Here is a 19,574-nt window from a genome sequence, read left to right as displayed (position 1 = left end):
GAGTTTCATCCCACCATGTTTCAGTAATGCCTATGATATCATACTGTTCCCTTATAGCTATTAATTCAAGCTCCCCCATTTTATCTGTTAGGCTTCTTGCATTAGCAAGCAGGCATTTAAGTTTCTAAATCCTCAGGCAAAGGCTCTGCTGCCTCAGGTAGTCTGTGCAGCCTCAGTCACTGGCTGTCTGTGTGATGGTCCTGAAAAAGAAATACATCATATCATCAAATGCATGCATATAGAATGTGGTCTAAGACCCCGCCGCCGGAACCTTCCGCCACCGGCCACTTTGCCGCTAAGGTAAGTGCCTAAAACCCCTTACCCTAAGCCTTTCCCCTAAAACCTCCTACCCTAAGCCTTTACCCTAAAACCCCCTACCCTAACTGCTAAACCCCCTTAAATGAACCCCCTTCCCTAACCGCTAAAACCCCTTAAATTAACCCCCTACCCTAAACAGTAATAAAACTTACCTTAGAAGCTGCCGGCGGCGTGGATTCCAGCGGTGGCCGCCCGCCGGCTGTAATTTAGTCGCGTCTAAACAGCCGTAACCAACTGTCCCATTCTGTACAGAACTTGGATACATACAGTGGTGTGAAAAAGAAAGTACATCCTCTTTGAATTCTATGTTTTTACATATCAGGGCATAATAACAATCATCTGTTCCTTAGCAGGTCTTAAAATTAAGTAAATACAACCTCAGATGAACAACAACACGACATATTATACCGTGTCATGATTTATTTAACAAAAATAAAGCCAAAATGGAGAAGCCATGTGTGAAAAACTAAGTACACCTTATGATTCATTAGCTTGTAGAACCACCTTTAGCAGCAATAACTTGAAGTAATCGTTTTCTGTATGACTTTGTCAGTCTCTCACATCGTTGTGGAGGATTTTTGGCCCACTTATTTACAACGTTGCTTCAGTTCATTGAGGTTTGTGGGCATTTGTTTATGCACAGCTCTCTTAAGGTCCAGCCACAGCATTTCAATCGGGTGAGGTCTGGACTTTGACTGGGCCATTGTGACACCTTGATACTTTTCTTTTTCAGCCATTCTGTTGTAGATTTGCTGGTGTGCTTGGGATCATTGTCCTGTTGCATGACCCAATTTTGGCCAAGCTTTAGCTGTCGGACAGATGGCCTCACATTTGACTCTAGAATACTTTGTTATACAGAGGAGTTCATGGTCGACTCAGTGACTGAAAGGTTCCCAGGTCCTGTGGCTGCAAAACAAGCCCAAATCATCACCCCTCCACCACCGTGCTTGACAGTTGGTATGAGGTGTTTGTGCTGATATGCTGTGTTTGGTTTTCGCCAAACGTGCCGCTGTGCATTTTGGCCAAACATCTCCACTTTGGTCTCGTCTGTCCAAAGGACATTGTACCAGAAGTCTTGTGGTTTTTTCATATGCAACTTTGCAAACCTAAGCCGTGCTGCCATGTTCTTTTTAGAGAGAAGAGGCTTTCTCCTGCCAACCCTTCCAAACAAACCATACTTGTTCAGTCTTTTTCTAATTGTACTCTCATGAACTTTAACATTTAACATGGTAACTGAGGCCTGTAGAGTCTGTGATGTAACTCTTGTTTTTTTTTGCAATTTCTCTGAGCATTGCACGGTCTGACCTTGTGGTGAATTTGCTGGGACGTCCACTCCTGGGAAGATTGGCAACTGTCTTGAATGTTTTCCACTTTTGAATCTTTCTCACTGTAGAATGATGGACTTTAAATTGTTTGGAAATTGCCTTATAACCCTTCCCAGATTGATGAGCAGCAACAATTGCTCTCTAAGATCATTGCTGATGTGTTTCCTCCTTGGCATTGTGTTAACACACACCTGAATACTCCAGACCAGCAAACAGCTAAAACTTCGGCTTTTAAAGAGGTGGTCACACTTGCTGATGATCAATTAATCAAGGGCATTTGATTAGCAGCACCTGTCTGCTACTTAACATCAATTCCTATGGAAGCAGTAAGGGTGTACTTAGTTTTTCACACATAGCTTCTCCATTTTGGCTTTATTTTCGTTAAATAAATAATTACACGGTGTAATATGTCGTGTTGTTGTTCATCTTAGGTTGTATTTACCTAATTTTCACCTGCTAAGGAACAGATGATTGTTATTATGTCCTGATATGTAAAACCATAGAATTCAAAGAGGGTGTATGTAACGCCTGTATGCCCGCAGACAAGGCCAGTCCCCAGTACTGAGGTGGGTAAGAGTATAACACGCACCCACAGCAGTGAGGGCGTGCCCGGAGTGTGGTAATGCTTTGCCGGGCCTGGTAAGAAAATGTAAACGTATACTTGCTGAGTCCGGGGTGCCAGAGGTCGGAGTGTAATGTTCAAGTGCCTGAGTTCAAGGATTGGAGAGAGCAGCGTAGTGATGTCTGTAAGCCAGAGTTCAAGGGTTGGAGTTAGCAGCGTAGTGATGTCCGTAAGCCAGAGTTCAAGGGTTGGAGATAGCAGCGTAGTGATGTCCGTAAGCCAGGGTTCAAGGGCAGGAGAAGGTAGAGTAGTCAAGTCCAAAGCAGAGTTCAAGTTCAAACCAGGGGAATCCAAACTGGAGCAGGGACAGGAACAAACGCTGCAACAGACAATGGAGCTAAGCATAGAGACTGCACACACAGGAGCTACAGGAAAGCTATGCAGAGCAATGACTGAAGGGACAGAGTGGGGTTATAAAGGAAGGAGGACCAATAGGGTTGAGGGGAGGAGCAGAGGGTTGAGTGAGAGTTTGCAGGGATAGGTCAGAAAGAGCAGGGAAGGAGACAGGGAAATAATCAAAAGAGATGGCCTGTAAGCCACGGGGGGTGGGGCTAACATTCGGGGGAGGCCTACAACTGGAGCGGGTGCGTGCGCCTCCTGTAAGGCTGCTATGCGCGCGCACCGCACGTGTCACAGGGCGTGAGGGGTGTACCGCCGGGGAGACGCTTGGCAGTGGAGGCGGAAGGCAAGGAGAGGCGGAGGAGCCAGGTAAGACAGGGGCTGGGGTGATAGAGGCACGCCGAGCAATGCGCGCACCACAGGTGGTAAGGAGTGAGCGGGAATGTGTGCGCATAGTGCGGGAGATGCGCATGTGACCCGAACGCGCGTCAGAGCGCACAGACTGCGTCGCAGAGGAACGGCCAAGTGCGGAGGCAGGGAAGGGGCATAAGTGTATGGAAGAGGGGTAGAGAGGTGTCGTGGGAACTGGGGTGACGGGGACACGCTGGGAAGCGCGAGTCACCCGATCCGATACTTTCTTTTTCACACAATTGTATAAGCACATTTGGATAGATTTGTTTTCCAAAACAGCCATTTTTTAACATATCTCTTTATGTAGCATTTTATCAGTACAATATATAGAGGTCCTGTAACAGGGACTTATTCCTGTTTAAATAATGCAGCCTAAGAGCTCTGAGAGTCCAGCAGAGAGATAGTTGATTGCAGCCACTCTAACTAGTCTCCATCTGGACTAATGAGAGCTCTGTAAAAAGCCTCATGTGAGTCACAGGAGAGAGATATCCTTAGCTCACATTTGGGCTGACAGAAGGAGAGCAGAGAAGCCTTCACACAGACACTGTTTTGAGCACAAAGGTGTGCTGAGATCAAGACATGCAGACACCTAGAGACCTATATTTCCTGGACACAGAGGACCCAGTAACCTGCCAGAGACTGACATGGCAGGCCACCTGCTTAAGGTACCTCCTGAGACTTTGCGGTGATTGGCTGGTAATGGGAATATCCCTCCAGTCCTGCAGATAGGGTCTGGGGAAGTAAATTAGCCCTTACACAGGGATATGGGTTTGTTTTTTTATTGTTTTTGTAAAGGAACAGGCACCATAAAGCCAAGATATAATTTCACCCAAATCGGTCTCCATTATATGTACCTCTGCACACATCTCTTACAGGTCCAAAATGAAATGCTGCTCAGAGAATAAGTGACGCATGGACAAAAGACAATATTAATGTCGTTAAGTCCGGAATACCTTAAGTGATGTATAACTTGCATAATCCTTAATATGCAGTGAGGAGGAACATATGCCTAGAGGAAACTAATCTAATAAACTAATATATAGAGGCCCTGATCCCCAAACTGTTGCTAAACTTTAGGCCTTTACTCCCATTCACATGAATGTGAGCTGAAGCATGCTATAGTTTATCACCCTTTTGTAGAGCAATGAGATTTAGAGTGACCTCTCATTTTCAAGTATGCAAGCACTAAGTTATGTTAATTATTGAAAGTGATTATTTCTAACAGGTACGCAATGGCAAACATTAGAAGTCTGGAATGCATTTAGACAGGTAGACTATTTGAGGGACACAGGTAAATAGCTGAAGCAGTGGTGTGATCGTTAGCAGAAGGAAAAGCAACAAGATTCATCAGTGAACCTTAAGACTATAAGCAGGTTGCCGAAGGTGATTCTTAGGAGATAGTGCTGGATAAAGTGAGAGAGATACCTTTCATAAGATGATTAATCAGGTTTTACAGGAATTATTTGAGATACTGAGACTTTTAAAGTGTTGATTAAACTAGTGTTAATGTGATTAGGGAGCAGTTATATGGTCCTCAAATAGGCAATGGATAACTTTATACTGATTGCTACCCTACTGCAATGTGCTGGGCATGGTCTATAGTGTTTTCTAATCTTATGAGGCACACAAATGCATGTCACATACGTTATTTAACTAAGCACTCTTCACCTGTATGTGAGTGCACTGCAAATAAGACAGTTTTCTACATTCTAATGTTTACGGTTTGTTTATAAAGTGATATGTATAGAATAGATTGATATATAGTCAGTGGTGTAGCTAGACATGTGCGGGCCCCATTATAAGTGAACGTATTCCGTAGATTCAGGAGAAAAATTTGCCTCGATTTTTAAATTGGAGGATATCTCTCATCATCTCTCTCCAAGTCCTTCAACTCTCTCCCCCTCCTCCAGCTCTCTCCCCCTCCTCCATGCATACCAGGGCGCGCTGTAGAAGCATAGACACAGGAAGTAAAAAATACTTCTGTGTTGGACCGCTGGGGCGCGCTCCTCCCCTCGACTGTCCTGCTCTGTCTCCGTGCAACTTCTAACTCCTTTGCCGGCTGCTCTCTGCTTCACTCTGGGGGGCCGCCGCCGCCACATTCTATCATCTCCCCCTGCCTGCCTTTATCTGGGGGACAAGAGAGAGAGATGGTCATCAGGGCCACCGACAGGGGGGAGAGCGGGCCCCCAGGGTTCAGCTGTGCCCCTGTGCAATGGTGTATAATATATGTACTGAATTGTCACTTACCTGGTCTCTCCAGATCCTCCTTATCCACCAGTCCAGGAAGACCCAATACCTGGGAGGTGGCAATCATCTCTTTCAGGTGCTTTTCCAGAGGACTCAGATTCAGGGGAGCAGGTGGTTGTCACGGTAACTTATGACAAGATATAATTTACACCAAAATACCTGGGTTGAACTGAACGAGGCTTAGATATGATAAAATATAATTTATTCCTTGAAGAAGGTGAACACACGAGATTATACAAATAACAGACAAAATATAGCACTTACTTAAAGGTTAGGACAAGAAAGCCATCAGGATTCAGGATGGACCATTTCTTCCATAATTCAGGTTCAGATGTGGACATCACGACAATGCATGAAGAACATGAAGACAATTGAGTAAGGGGGTACTCTGACTTATATACCATTTCAACCCTTTACTCTTAACCCTAGGCGCCGAGTTGGCTAGAAAAATCTCTTTGAAGTTGATTTTGGCTTCCCCTGTAAGTGTGAAGTACCACACTTAAAAACACTCAGCTCCTTTGTTCCTGCCCCTAGTATAAACAATCAGGGCAGTTAACTTTTATTCACTTTTGATCACAGGGATATGCTAAGTCTTTCAGGATATCCTTCCTGCCCTATTAGCATAGCAGATGGGGTCTGCATTTTCAGAGCAGATCCAAAATCCCATATAAACTTTAATATTTTAATATTTTCACTTATTAATAAGTTCCGTTCTGGTGGATCCAGTGGGTCGAAATCTGCCAGTTATTAAAGCCTACAGTAACCCAACATATTGGCCAAATTTCAACTCTCTGGGACATCCAGAACCGGAGATACAGAAATGCACTTTAATACATTTTTTAAAATACAGGATTCGTCCCTTTAAAAATGAATCTCTGCTTTTCACTCTTTCACCATTGAAATCAACGGGGTCCGCCGCCATAGCTTTGAATGGCGGGCTCCGCCGTTGCCGTCAATGGGGTTCCCGCCATATGCTTTCAATGGGGAAACGCCACCATTGAAGCTTATGGAAAAAACACAAATCTTTACATTCATCCACACTCCGTATGGTTGGTCAGAGGGGGCTGGGAAGGGTCATGCATTAAAGCCGGAACCTGGGCTACATGCCACCCAAATCCCATCCCCCTGGTCATTCCAGAACCGGAGATATGGACTTACATTTTTCATAATTTTACACTTAGTCGTTTTTACGCCACGCGGCTTTTCCTCATTGGAATCAATGGCCGGCGCCGCCATAGACAATGCATGGCGCACGTCGCCATTAGATTCAATGGGGCCTCCGCTACGCCATTGAAGTCAATGGCGCGACCCTCCTCTGCTCGACCCCTTACGGGGGTCTCTCATCCTGGACCCGGTGTGGATTGTGTGTGGGGGTTCCTAGGAGCTAGGGACAAAAAGAACTTTATTCCCAGGGGCCCTAGAACTTAAGATTCCCACGCCAATTGTCTTTGAACTTGACTGAAGTGATTAAACTCTTTTCAAAGACATTGTATCCGCTTTTGCGGTCTGCGGTTTGGATGGCTTCCAACCTATTCCTCGAGGCCGGCGTTGAGGAATCTCCATTGAAGTCAATGAGCCCATTGACTTACAATGGGAAACCGCCGCTCCTCCTCTCGGACGCCACCTGCTGGTCGTCGCTGGAAAATAGGTCCAAAACCGCTACTTCTGCCATTAGAACGCATGGAGTCTCAATGGCGACCTATGGACGGCTGCAAAATGGAGCCTGAAAAGGCGGGAAAAGGGAACAAAGGGCTATAATCACTAAACTAACATTAACCCCTTCCCTCCCACATCAACCCTAGTGTATGTGTGAGTGCAAACACCAGGATAACACAATACATTTATACAGGGGAATAAACATTTGGATACTGAAGCAAGGCAAAAACACATTACTGGACCTCAGTCCAGTTAACCCCTTGCTTCCCAGGTGAGAGTAGAGGGTGGCCAAATGGGGTGTAACCCCTTTAATCTCGGGCCAAATCCTCTCTCTCATGACAGTAGTCCCCTCCTGTCTTTCTGGCGTGGGCAGTGTGGTCAGCCAGCTTGTGCTGCAGCTTGCTGTCTACCCAGTGCTTCTTCAGCATATCGATGCCACAGACTGTTCCCCAGGGCATTAATGTGGGTGAAGATTCAGCCCCAAACCCGCTCTTTCCCGACGGTTCTGGTGCAGGATCACAAAACCCCTAATAGTTTTAGAGTGATTGTCCCCTATATTGTTTAAAATAACCAACTCTTCCTCAGTAAATTTCAGGCTGCGAATCCTCATAGCATCTAAAGCAGGCGCACTGGTTACAACAGCAGAGGTGGCTCAACCATTGTAAGGAATCGGGGGTCACGGCGGTCACAGCGTGACTCCCCCTTACCACCTGCGGGTCCCGCTGCTCCCACTGTGTGTCCCCTTCGCCGGTACCCCCGTCGGGCCGCCGCTGCTCCACACGCAGCGTGTAAACATGCGGCCGCCATTAAACCTGCACGCGCACTCTCCAGCCTTACAGAGCGCGCGTCAGGCAATTATAATTTATTCACCCCTCTGGGGTTTAGACCACCCCCCAGGCACTCGCGCGGCTCACGGCCGCATCCCCTTGCCTCTCAGCTGTTCTGCAAACACCTTCATCAGCACAACCAACCCAGGGCTGCTCCACGCTCTCCTCCAGGCCTGCCCCCGCTCCCTATTGGTCAGCCCATCTTTATAGTCCCTGTTCTCCCTGTTGCACATCGCTCTGCATAGTCTTTGCTAGTGGATGTGTACTTTGTTTGTCTCTTTATTACAGTGCTACTCAGGTTCTGACCCCGGCTTCCTCCTGACTATGCTACTTCTCTCGTCCCTCGAACTCGTCTTGTACCTCGACCTCCCGGATCACTCTACTCCCTGACCTCGGCAACGGCAACCACTACGACTCTTCTATCCTCCGGAACTGGCAAGTACTATAGCTATAGTCTCCTGGCCTGGCAACGCAAATACCACACTCCGGACACACTCCTTCTGCTGCGGGTGCGTGTATACGTACGTTCCACCTCATTGGTAGGGATGGGTCTGGTCTGCGGGCAGCACTGCCGTAACAACCATCTCAATAGTTGAGCTGTTTAGCTGATATCATAATATATCTGCTCTCTGCAGCATTTGACACCGTCTTCTCCTTCACATTCCCCATACTCTTGGTATTTGTAACAACGCTCTATCCTGGATCTCCTCTTACCTCTCCCATCGTACTTTCAGTGTCTCTTCTGCTAACACCTCCTCCTCCTCTATCGATCTCTCTGTGGGGGTACCCCAGGGCTCTGTCCTGGGACTGCTTCTCTTTTCTCTGTACACACTTTCTCTAGGTGACCTAATCACATCTCTTGAGTTTAAATATCACCTCTATGCTGACGACAAATACAAATTTACTTTTCAACCCCTGACCTTACTCCTGCTGTACAGATCAATGTTTCTGAATGTCTCTCTGCGATATCCTGGATGGCCCTCCGCCGACTTAAACTTAACATGGCTGTGACGGTAGCTTTGTGACAGGCTATGAATAATACACCACCAAAGATATAACTGGGTTGAACCGGACGAGGCTTAGATATGATAAAATATAATTTATTCCTTGAAAAAGGTGAACACACGAGATATACAAATAACAGACAAAATATGGACACTTACTTAAAGGTTAGGACAAGAAAAGCCATCAGGATACAGGATGGGCCATTTCTTCCATAATTCAGTTTCAGATGAAAACATCACAGCAATACATGAAGATCATGAAGACACATGAAGACATTTGAGTAAGGGCTGACACTGGGTTAAATACCATTTCAAACCCATCTTGTAACCATAGATGCCGAGTTGGCTAGAAAAAATATCTTTGAAGCAGATTTTGGCTTCCATTGTAAGTGTGAAGTATCACACTTAAAAACACTCAGTTCCTTGGTTCCTGCCCCCAGTATAAACAATTAGGGCAGTTACCTTTTGATCACCGGGCTAAGTTAATTCTTCAGGATGCCCTTCCTGCCTTATTTAACATAGCAGATGGAGTCTGCATTTTTCAGAGCAGATCCAAAATTCCCATATACACTGTAAATAACTTCATAACTTCAGTTCAGTAGTACTTACTGGCACGCGAGATATTATTAATACATTCCGTCACGCATGACGCTCCTAATGAGACTAAATACTACCGTGTAATACTAAAATTAAGAGAGATATTAATATCTGTCTCTTAGTACCGGCGAGACATCAGGTGTCTGTAATCCTTATGTGCGAATCAGTCCCACGAATACACATATGTAGCTTTTAGCACGTTCAGCCGGGGACATCTCATAATATTCTTATATTTAATAAGGTCGCTCATTCTGTAGCCCCACTCCTAAATCAGGGGCATTTGGCCAGTCTACCAAATGGAGTGTCTGGCAGGATACTATGGTTTGTAAGTGTGAGTTTTAACACTCACAAACCACTCCAGCTTCCTAAACATTTGGTCACATTCCTTAGTAGGCAGGCATCTTTGAGGGTAACTTAAACAAAGGGCTAGAATCACTATTCAACTATTAACCCTTGCCCTCCCGGATGGATCCCAGTGTTTGTGTGGTGCAGTCACTGGAACAATACATTTTTACAGGGGAATAAACAGTTGGATGGCTGAAGCAAGGCAAAACCACATTACTGGACCCCAGTCCAGTTAACTCCTTGCTTCCCAGGTGAGAGTAGAAGGTGGCCAAATGGGGTGTAACCCATTTAATCCCGGGCCAAATCCCCTCTCTCTTGACAATGGCAACTGCCCTCTGTGTCCGGGAAACGACCACACCCAGTGAGTAAGAAGTGGTTCTCCCTGGGTGCCATCTTTCCTTGTCCACTTACCAAAAACGAGCTCCCCAATAAGCTGACCATCCCCATCACTCTCTCGGGCCCCACTTTCCGTACCTCCACGGCCGCGTTTATTGATTCCGGGGCGGGGGGACATTTCGTGTACCAGGAGCTCACAAGTGCTTTATTTGGTGTGTGGGTGTCGTACTCATTATGAAGGTGGATGGGTCATTCTCAGTTCAGTTCTTTTCCTTTCTCAGAAGCTGATTTACACAAATTTGATATACAGTAGGGCTCCGCTCATACGGCGGGTTCCGTTCCACGGTGCCGCCGGAAAACAAAAATCGCCAAAAAGTGGAACGTAGCATTTGCTATGTCCACTGGCGATGTCACGTGTCTCCTATCACTTCTGCGCATGCGCAGACTCGGCAGTCCCCCTTATGCGCAAGAACAAACTTGGCCGCTCCCCCGTTCTGTGCATGCACGAACTCGCCCATCCCCCTTCTGCGCATGCGCAGACATGGCAGCCTTCTTCTCTGTACCGCTGTATTGGTGGATTGCAGAGAAGCTGGGCCCTACTGTATACAGGCATGGAGTATGGACACTTATTCTGCCCTACAGAACGCCGTAGTAGTGACGCGCTGATTCCCCTCGCCCAATAGTCAAATGGCAGCTCGCGCATGCGCCTGTCAGCACGTCCTGAACAGCAATACCGGCTCCCTACCTGTACCGAAGCATCGATAAGTGGAAAAAAGGTAGTGCTTCAATCTAAGTACATTTTCACTTTACATACATGCTCTGGACCCGTTGCGTATGTTAATGCGGGGTATGCCTGTAATACTTGATTACTTTATTTTAATATATTGTGTTACAAGCCCTCATTGCACTCAGGGTTTTTTTTGTATGTGCTTTTCAATTTGTTAACTCTTCAGGCGCTGCTTAGATATATTTTCCTGCATAAAAGGAGTTAATAGATTATTTTAACCAACAACTTCCAGCTGAGCTGACTTTATATGTGTGAAAAAAGTCTTCACCAAACCGCTTTGTATTATGAACTTTGCGTATTTTCTTGGATGAGATTATTGGCTTTAATTTTCTCACACTGCGCTTGTTTTGAAGCTTCTTGAAGTGCAGGCACTAACCTTTATTGTTCAGTCATATTTAACTCATCACATGCTGTATTCGAAGGTTAAAAGAAGACGTGATTATAGCAATAACCCACTGCAGGCTGTGTATTGTGGCTGTACAATTTAATGCTTCAGGTGCAAGATGTGTTTTTGTACTATGACAATTTGCCCCCTGCTGAGCTTTATTGCAATAACAGAATGGATCTATATCATTAAACATGTTTTCTTTAGCCACTTCGGTCTGTGTTGTGCCAGTGAAGCTTTTAAAAACTGCAGTAATATAGGAAAGTAGTCCGCGTTGCCAATTTCTGAGCAGTCACTCCGGGGAGACTTCTTCACATATGCAAACTGCAGAATTATGTAGGGCAGAAAAGAGGCATTTGTAGTGGGAGAGAAAAGATGTAAGGTACATTACACTTGAGAACCTGAAAAACAAAAAAAGTATATAACACATGCGTTAAAAAATGCTTTTTGGGTGTGTACACAGAGGTGGTTTTGCCAATACTTGTATCATTTAGAATTCTTAACCTTTGCTTCAAATTAAGGGGTAGATCCACAGAAGTGCGTTACATTTTTTGCATTGCATTATTACTATTTTACGTATCGGTATACGTAACGCGTATCCCTAAAGGTACTTAGCGTTACGATGTCCTTGCATTTACCTGAAAAATAGCGGATCGCTAACTGTTAACGGACGTCTTGCTTACTCATATGGAAATCATATGGTAATGAGCAGTTTACGTAACAATGGAGATCCTCAGACCTCCATTCATGTGAGCACCTGGGAATAACTCTGCGATATTTAAGACCTTCCAAAAGCTGGCATTGATAACATCCAGACCCTAATTGTTATTGAGTTCTTTCTGGGAACAGCCTAAAAGCAATGTACTGAGTATAGGACTTAAAGCAGCAGTCCAATCTGCCATTTAAAAAAAAAAAAAAATCCTCCCTTTAATATGTGCATCAATAAAATCCACACAATGATTAGTAATTACTTAGGTTGCTGATCGATCCTTTCTCCTATGATCGATTGGCGAAGATTCGGCTCGGGGGTTCACTAAATGGCTGTCAGTGCAGCAGAAGAGGACCAAAGATGCAACGTTCTGTGGGGAAGATCATGTAACCAGGCAGTCACTAGATACAAGTTGTGCACTGCTAGAGAGAGGGCTGGGCTCAAAAAGGGACGTGCTAGATCCTGTTTCAGAAGAGGAAGGGGATGTGACTTTGTAAAATAAATGAAGAATGAAGAAAGGATACTATAAATAATGGACAAAGTTAGGTGTAAAAATGTAATTGTTTTCAACATTATAATAAGATTTGCACTAGCTTTTGGTAACGCACATGAGTAATTTGTCTTTTATCGCATGCGTAATAACACGCGTTAAAATTTGAGCAATGCGTATGTGCAGTGTGTTTGAAAACGTGGCTCAGACATGAAAATCACCGTTAATAGCGCTGGTACTTTTACGACCAGACATTATTTTTGCATTTCATCCACTTTGAGGATACACGTTAAAATGAAGAAAAATAACGTCTGTTCCCAATTTCGGTAACGAGCATTATTAGAGCAAAACTGTCGGACTTTGGTGGATCTTCCCCTTAGACTCTTTGCGTTTAGTGAATTCTGTACTGGAAACGTAAGCAATGAGGGCGGATAAATAAAAATTGGTTCACATTACACATCTCCCTTTGTGTTCTGAAAGCATAAACATGCCAGCTTCCACAACCTGGTCCATAATCTGATATTTCTGAACCCGCTACCTACTGAACACTGAGACTAGATGTCCAGCCACGAGTTTAAGATATGCAGAAGCAAATGAGTGACTTGACAACACAGCTGAAGATAGGTATATTTTTAATGAAGAGACAATTTTAGAAGGAAATGAAAAAGCTGTTGCTGTCATGGAAACATGTGCAGTGAGCAGCCCAGTTAGACCTTCCGTGGGGAAAAGTGTGACAGACTTTTAAAAATGGCATCCAGGTGGCACTACTTCCGTGTTTACGTGGGCAAGGCCCTCCACAAGGACAACAATTGCCTAATGGTGCTTTCAAATATATGAAGCCTATTTATTGCCAGAGCGTATTTTGGTACAGAGTGGATTATATTAACCTCTTCAGTTCTAAGTCCAGTTACTTAATGGCAGTGGCAATTGTAAACTTTCCCTGAACTCTCTTGCATGGTCTCGTTTCTTTATCTCTGGCAATGCTGCATATTCTGCATGCCTTGGTAACATATCCACCCTCTATTGTATTGGGGAGCATGTGTATACCTTGCGAATAACTGCTAATAATAATTGTAATTACTATAAATTGCCCTCAACTGTTTTTTTTGTTTGCTTACAACTATTTCTTTATTTTTAGCACATTTATTTACAAATCGATTTTTCACCACCCAAAAGAATGCAGTCACCATTCACTTGGCAAGGATAGCGAACCAAAATATCATGGCTGAAGATATAATTAAGGTGAGTAAAAGTGTGTTTTACCTGTCTTTTCCCACAGTACTGCATTAACTGATCACATAATGATAGTGTTAACATCTTCGTCATCCTTGAATTCCATGACGTGTGTTGGTGGCACCTAATAAAAACCAAACTTTGTCATACCACCAATTAAAAGTTGATTGGAAGGCGGAAGCAATGAATTGGCCGTGCAGAACAATGCACAGCTGCCATGCAGAGACCAGAAATCAGCGTTAATTGGCCTGTACTGCCCAAGAACTGAGCGTTATTAACGACAGCTCTTGTCAGAGTCAGTTTAACTTGCAGCCTTTTGAAAAACAAGGGGCGACAATCCCCTAATGCTTCACAAACCCACCAAGGTTGTCCAGGGCAGTATATGGTTTCCAGATTCTGCTTCCTCCGTGTGCTGATTGACAAAGTTATTCCCAGTTGCTGGACCCAGCGTGAGAAACCCTTCATTAAAACCAAGATCACTTTGAAAATTCCACTACTTTGGCACCAATTTATCTTGCTGGACTTGTTAAAGAATTCCAGGCTATGTCTGCACAGACACAGGCTGCTTCTGATCCCTACATACATGTGGTTCATCTGATATTATGTACACACAGTATTAGAATTGCAGCAATGACTGGCACTGATTGTTGAATAAAAGGAACAGAACGGGAACAACGGACTTCTTTGCAAAAAATACTCATTTATTGTACCATGATGATCCGCTGTTTCGATATCCTTTCTCAAGGCAGTATTTGTTGCACAGAAGTCCATTGTGCCCATCCTTTTCCTTTTATTCAACGTTATGGCATTGGGCCCCGTGGGATGAGAGCACCGGACAATTAAGTGTATTGGACTTTATAATATTTAGTCGGAGTGCATAAGGGTTTTTTCGATTTTGGCATTGATTGTTTGACGGAATAGTATGGAAAGTGGTCGTGTACAGTGCTTTGGAACGGAGATATCACAAGGTTTGTTATCAATGCATTTAGATGCTCTTCTGCTTTTCCCCCACAAAAATATATTTTCTATGTTATTTATTATTAATTGATATAATTTATTTTTAGGTTTGTGAACAGGACTTTTGCCCATCATAACTACCTACATTCTCCCCTTCCATTCCTTCTCTTTGCCTTGGATAGGCCCTCACTATTGTGATATTAATCCGCAATCTGGGACAAAAAGGCATTAAACCTCATCCGAATATAGTTATTTTTGAGCTGTATTACACAGTAATAATTATATATGTGTACATACATGCATATGTGATACCCGGGAGAGAGAAGGGAAGGGAGACGCCTCACTGCTATTTATCTGTCATCTTTCCCTTTGTTAAAACATCCTCCAAGTTCATTCATATTGCACTAAACGAGGAGCCTTTGAATAGCACAGGATGACACGTATAGAGCAGCAGGCTGTGACCATACCAGTGCTCTGTTTGATCAGTTGCCGCTGGCCTATTGTCTCTTCTCATCCTCCACAACACATGAACAGACATAAACTTAGTAAGGTAAACAGGGAACTGAATGGGCACAGGGGGCCGGCTGCAGGAGCACTCGATACAGTTGCTTGTGGTTAATATAAACTGACGAGAGATGGTTTTTGTTTGGGTGAGGAGGACAGGATTGAGGTCGCTTGCAGCGGGGCTCATAGATTCCTTTCCGCACCTGTATACATTTGAGACTTGGTCAATGCAAAGAGCAGTGCCTACCTGTCTGTCATCAGAGCTGCTCCTAACATTTGTACATCTGCTGAGCTTCAGAGCATGAGGTCTGCAGCAGCTGCCTGAATCCATCAGGAAAGTGATTGATCCCTGTCAGCACCAGCTATGCTTTTTATGCAGTGCCAGCAACAATCTAACAATTAAAAGAATTGGCTCTGACAAAGGTGTCCCCACTTCTAAATAGCATTCCTCCGCTTTCCCTAGCAACAACTGGAGGGCACCAAAGGGATCATTTTGCCCTAAGCTGAAACCCATACCTCTCACCCCGATACGATATCAGGGGAACATACCTCTCAGACCCTGATACGATATTAGGGATACATACTTCTTACCCCCTGATAAAATATCAGAGACATATGCCTCTCACGCCCTGATAATATATCAGGGACATATACCTCTCACACATTCCCAGTAAGCTCAAACTCCAAAAAAAACACCACATTATATGTATATATATATATATATATATATATATATATATATATATATATACGTATATACAGTGGTTGACAAATCACCAAAAAATCTACTCGCCACACAAAAAAATCTACTCGCCACCTAGTACCAAACGTGTGCTGCTTGGGCCAATATTTACTCGCCCGGGGGTTAAATCCACTCGCCCGGGGCGAGCAAATGTATAGGTTTGTCGAACACTGCGTATATATATATATATATATTTATGTAAAAAGGAGTGCTACTGAGCGTGGCAAATGTATACAACAAAAGACGGGTACCCAATGCTACATCCAATTGACAAAACATATAGTAATAAGTATAAAGTGTGTTAATTTAATTTCTAACTGGCAACAGTTGTTTGGAGGTAGGTGGCCCCTCCTCCCAGAGCTCACCCCTCCCACCTTTTTAACTTGGGAGGTTCTCTCATTTTGCTGTATGGACAATACCCACTGAGGATGTTCCCCCTCATACAGAGTTAAAAGGAAAGGTTCACAGTGTAGTGTTAGGACCTGCACATGTGGTTATACCTTGGCGTTGGTACGCAGGCTTATGATGCTTTGGCCAAAGGGTTTAACTAAATAACCAAGAAAATATTATTATTGAAGTATTTGTACTTTATACTTATTACCATATATGTTTTGTCAATTGGATGTAGCATTGGGCACCCCTGTCTTTTGTTGTATACATATACCTCTCGTCCCTTATTTAATATCAGGACTCCTACTACTCACCCTGATTTAATATCTGGACACATACCACTCACCCCCTAATTTAATATCAGGACACATACCACTCACCCCGATGTAATGTCTGGACATATACCTCTCACTCCATCCTCGTACACAAACATCAGGGACACATACCTCCAACTCCCACATGTTCCCTACTCTTTATTTTTAGTTTATATAAATCTGTATACACACACAGCTATATGTGTATATAAATCTATATATACAGAAATGCATTGTGTAGTTGCTGGTGACAAGGAGGCAGAATCTACATTGGGGTCCAGCTGAAGAGTGCTACACAGTGGCAGCATTAAGAAGCTCTTAGCTGCAAGGTGACCCCATGCCATAGACATGGACTGCTTAGCACCATAATGCATTAATTAATTAATGATATCCTATGTTAAATCAATTTTTTTCGTATTTAATGAAAGTCTGCTGTGTTCTTGTTCTGTGCAGATCCCAGGTGACATGCCTGATGCCCACACCGCCTATTCATTTCTTCCTGAGCAATTATGTGCTCCGAGGTTACCCAAAACAAGCCGCATGGGGAAATGAGGGCAGCTAAAAGAGAATCCCGGAAATCTAATGTTTATGGGTTTCCTCTTACCAAAAAAATGCTTATGTTTCCCATCCCTGCTCCCTCCACCTTTTCCCCCGAAGAAAACAGAATATCTGGAATTTGTCCTAATTAAACATCCTGTCAGCACTTCCTGCACAGGTATAGCGTTCTTTCCATGAGGGTGTACCATGAGGTCACACGCGTGTACTAATGATACCTGCCGGTAAACCAATTTGTTTACTTTATAGGAGATTTTTCTAACATTGGAACCTGTTTCTTTGTCCATTTTTCTTCACATTTTTCAATTTCATTTTTTCATTGACTGCAACTTTGTGATATTGTCTTCCACTGGGCGATTAGTTTCATATTTCAGAGAAATTAGCTAAATCTTTCCATAAAGTCGCACTAATCTGCAGGGGGCTGTTGTCGACTTTCTCACAATGCTTTGACTTTCACTTTTGTGTAGTTTGCCAATTTTCACAACTGCAATTTACGAAGTAACAAAATGCTGTGAAAGTTGGTAGCTAACGTTAGAGAGAAAGAAAATGCGCAAACATTTGCAAAGTGATCCATGAAAACTTCACACTTCTCAACTCATCACAGAACCGACAGAACCAAAGGTTTATTCGCGGATGCAAAATGATTTCTGGCAACCAAAAGATTTTAAAGGGATTAGGAAGATTTGTAGCACACAAAAGCTTTGCAGTTCACTTTTACTGTGCAGGAACCAAGCTTGTGAAAAAGAAACCTTAAGGTATTATACACTTAACATTATACACGAAATAATACTGAAGTATTCGTTTACTCTGCACTACAATAAATAAATAATATGGAATAACCCATTAGTGATTTTAGGCTTCTGAAAGTTTACAGTCAAGTCGGAAGTAACTGGACGATAGCAATAATATTCCTCTGCTGAAAATGTTCATGTAATTTTGTAAATCGTTGTGTTTGAAGGGGTTAAGTGGCAGTGAGCCATACCTCACACTCCCAGTATGGACATCCTTTCCTCTGACAGGTGTAATTATAAATTCAAAGCCGGTCAGCTCTGTGGGTACCTCTACATGTGAGGAAATGCTATAAAGGAAGCTTACAAATGAGTAATCATTTCCAACAACTCACAACAGCACTCACAGCGGGAAAGTGCAAGAAACAGGGAAAGTTTTAGGCTGAGGAACTGATTAAGCGAAGGATTCGTCACTGTCAGGGGCAGGAATTGTACAAGTGTCCCCAGGAGAATAGATTTTCACCTGAAAGCAAACTGCATTAGTTAGGAGCACCATACAACTGTAGAAAGGAGGATACTGATCTGATTAGAAACAAATGCTAATTTACACAGTGGCTCCTGCTGAAATGCAAGCACGTTTACCACTGGGTTTGTTAATTTGCACCGGACACCATTATCTGTGGTGAAACCTAATGTATCGTAGAGGAGTGCATGTCATTAACTGCTGAGCTTCTTATTGTCCTATGTAAGCTATAGCAAGTCAGGGTTACCACATTAGATGGCCAACACATGGTATTGATCTCTAGATTTTGTATTTGAATCTGTAAATATTATGAACATAGTTTTAAATCCTCCCCCCCTTCCCACCCCCACCACCCCCCTTCCTGCCCCCTCCTCCATCCCCCTTCCCTCTGTGCTCTATGCGGCACTGTCTCCTTTCCCCAATGTCACTTCCATGTACTATGCAGTATTCTTCCCTGTATGATGCCTTGTATAATATCTCTGTAAAGCACTGCAGACACTGTTGTAGCTTTTTAAATATAAACAATACAGTGCAATACAAATGACCCTCTAATTTATGCTTGCGCTTCACCCTCCTTAACTCTCCCACATTTGCTATATGTTCACCCCGTCTCCCCCTCCTTGCACTTGCACGCCACACTGCTGTGCCCACTTTCTCTTTTTTGTATATTGTTCCACAACAGAGAAAACCAGTAAGCTCCTAATTTATATACCCCCAAAGTAACCACAATATATATATTTGCATATGAGTGTCAAAACGGAGTGCTACTGGGCATGGCAATATATAGTTAAAATCAAGGACAGAACATAGAACACAGACAGAGCCCAATGCTACTTCCAATGACACAGATACACAGTAAAGTACCTATATATATATATATATACAGTATGTATATCTCAGGGGCCACATCTTGTTCATTACTTGCCCTAGAGCAGGGGTGGCCAACTCCAATACTGAAGGGCCACTAACATGTCAGGTTTTCAGAATATCGCTGCTTCAGCACAGGTGGCTCAATCAGTGGCTCAGTCAAAGACTGAGCCATTGATCAAGCCACATGTGTTGAAGCAGGGGCTGATTGATCCACCTGTGCTAAAGCAGGGACAGATTGAGCCACCTGTGCTGAAGCTTGAATAACTTGAAAAACTGACATGTTGGTGGCTCTTGCGTACCGGAGTTGGTCACCCCTGCCCTAGATGAACAAATATATGGTAATTTTGACAGTCTATCCTT

At 43.7% G+C, this 19,574-nt stretch overlaps 1 long non-coding RNA gene across 2 annotated transcripts in view; it reads left to right on the top strand.

Annotated features, from left to right (window-relative positions):
• The window catches only part of LOC142502237 (uncharacterized), a 144,150-nt gene that overhangs the window by 52,801 nt on the left and 71,775 nt on the right, over positions 1-19,574 (top strand). For both annotated transcript variants that reach the window (XR_012803687.1, XR_012803688.1), the window contains exon 2: positions 13,537-13,640. This is a non-coding gene — a long non-coding RNA (uncharacterized LOC142502237). The remainder of the gene's footprint in view (positions 1-13,536; positions 13,641-19,574) is intronic.

Source organism: Ascaphus truei, chromosome 9 (genome assembly GCF_040206685.1).
Source record: "Ascaphus truei isolate aAscTru1 chromosome 9, aAscTru1.hap1, whole genome shotgun sequence".
Lineage (NCBI taxonomy): Eukaryota > Metazoa > Chordata > Amphibia > Anura > Ascaphidae > Ascaphus > Ascaphus truei.
This window is presented reverse-complemented; position numbering and strand designations above follow the sequence as displayed.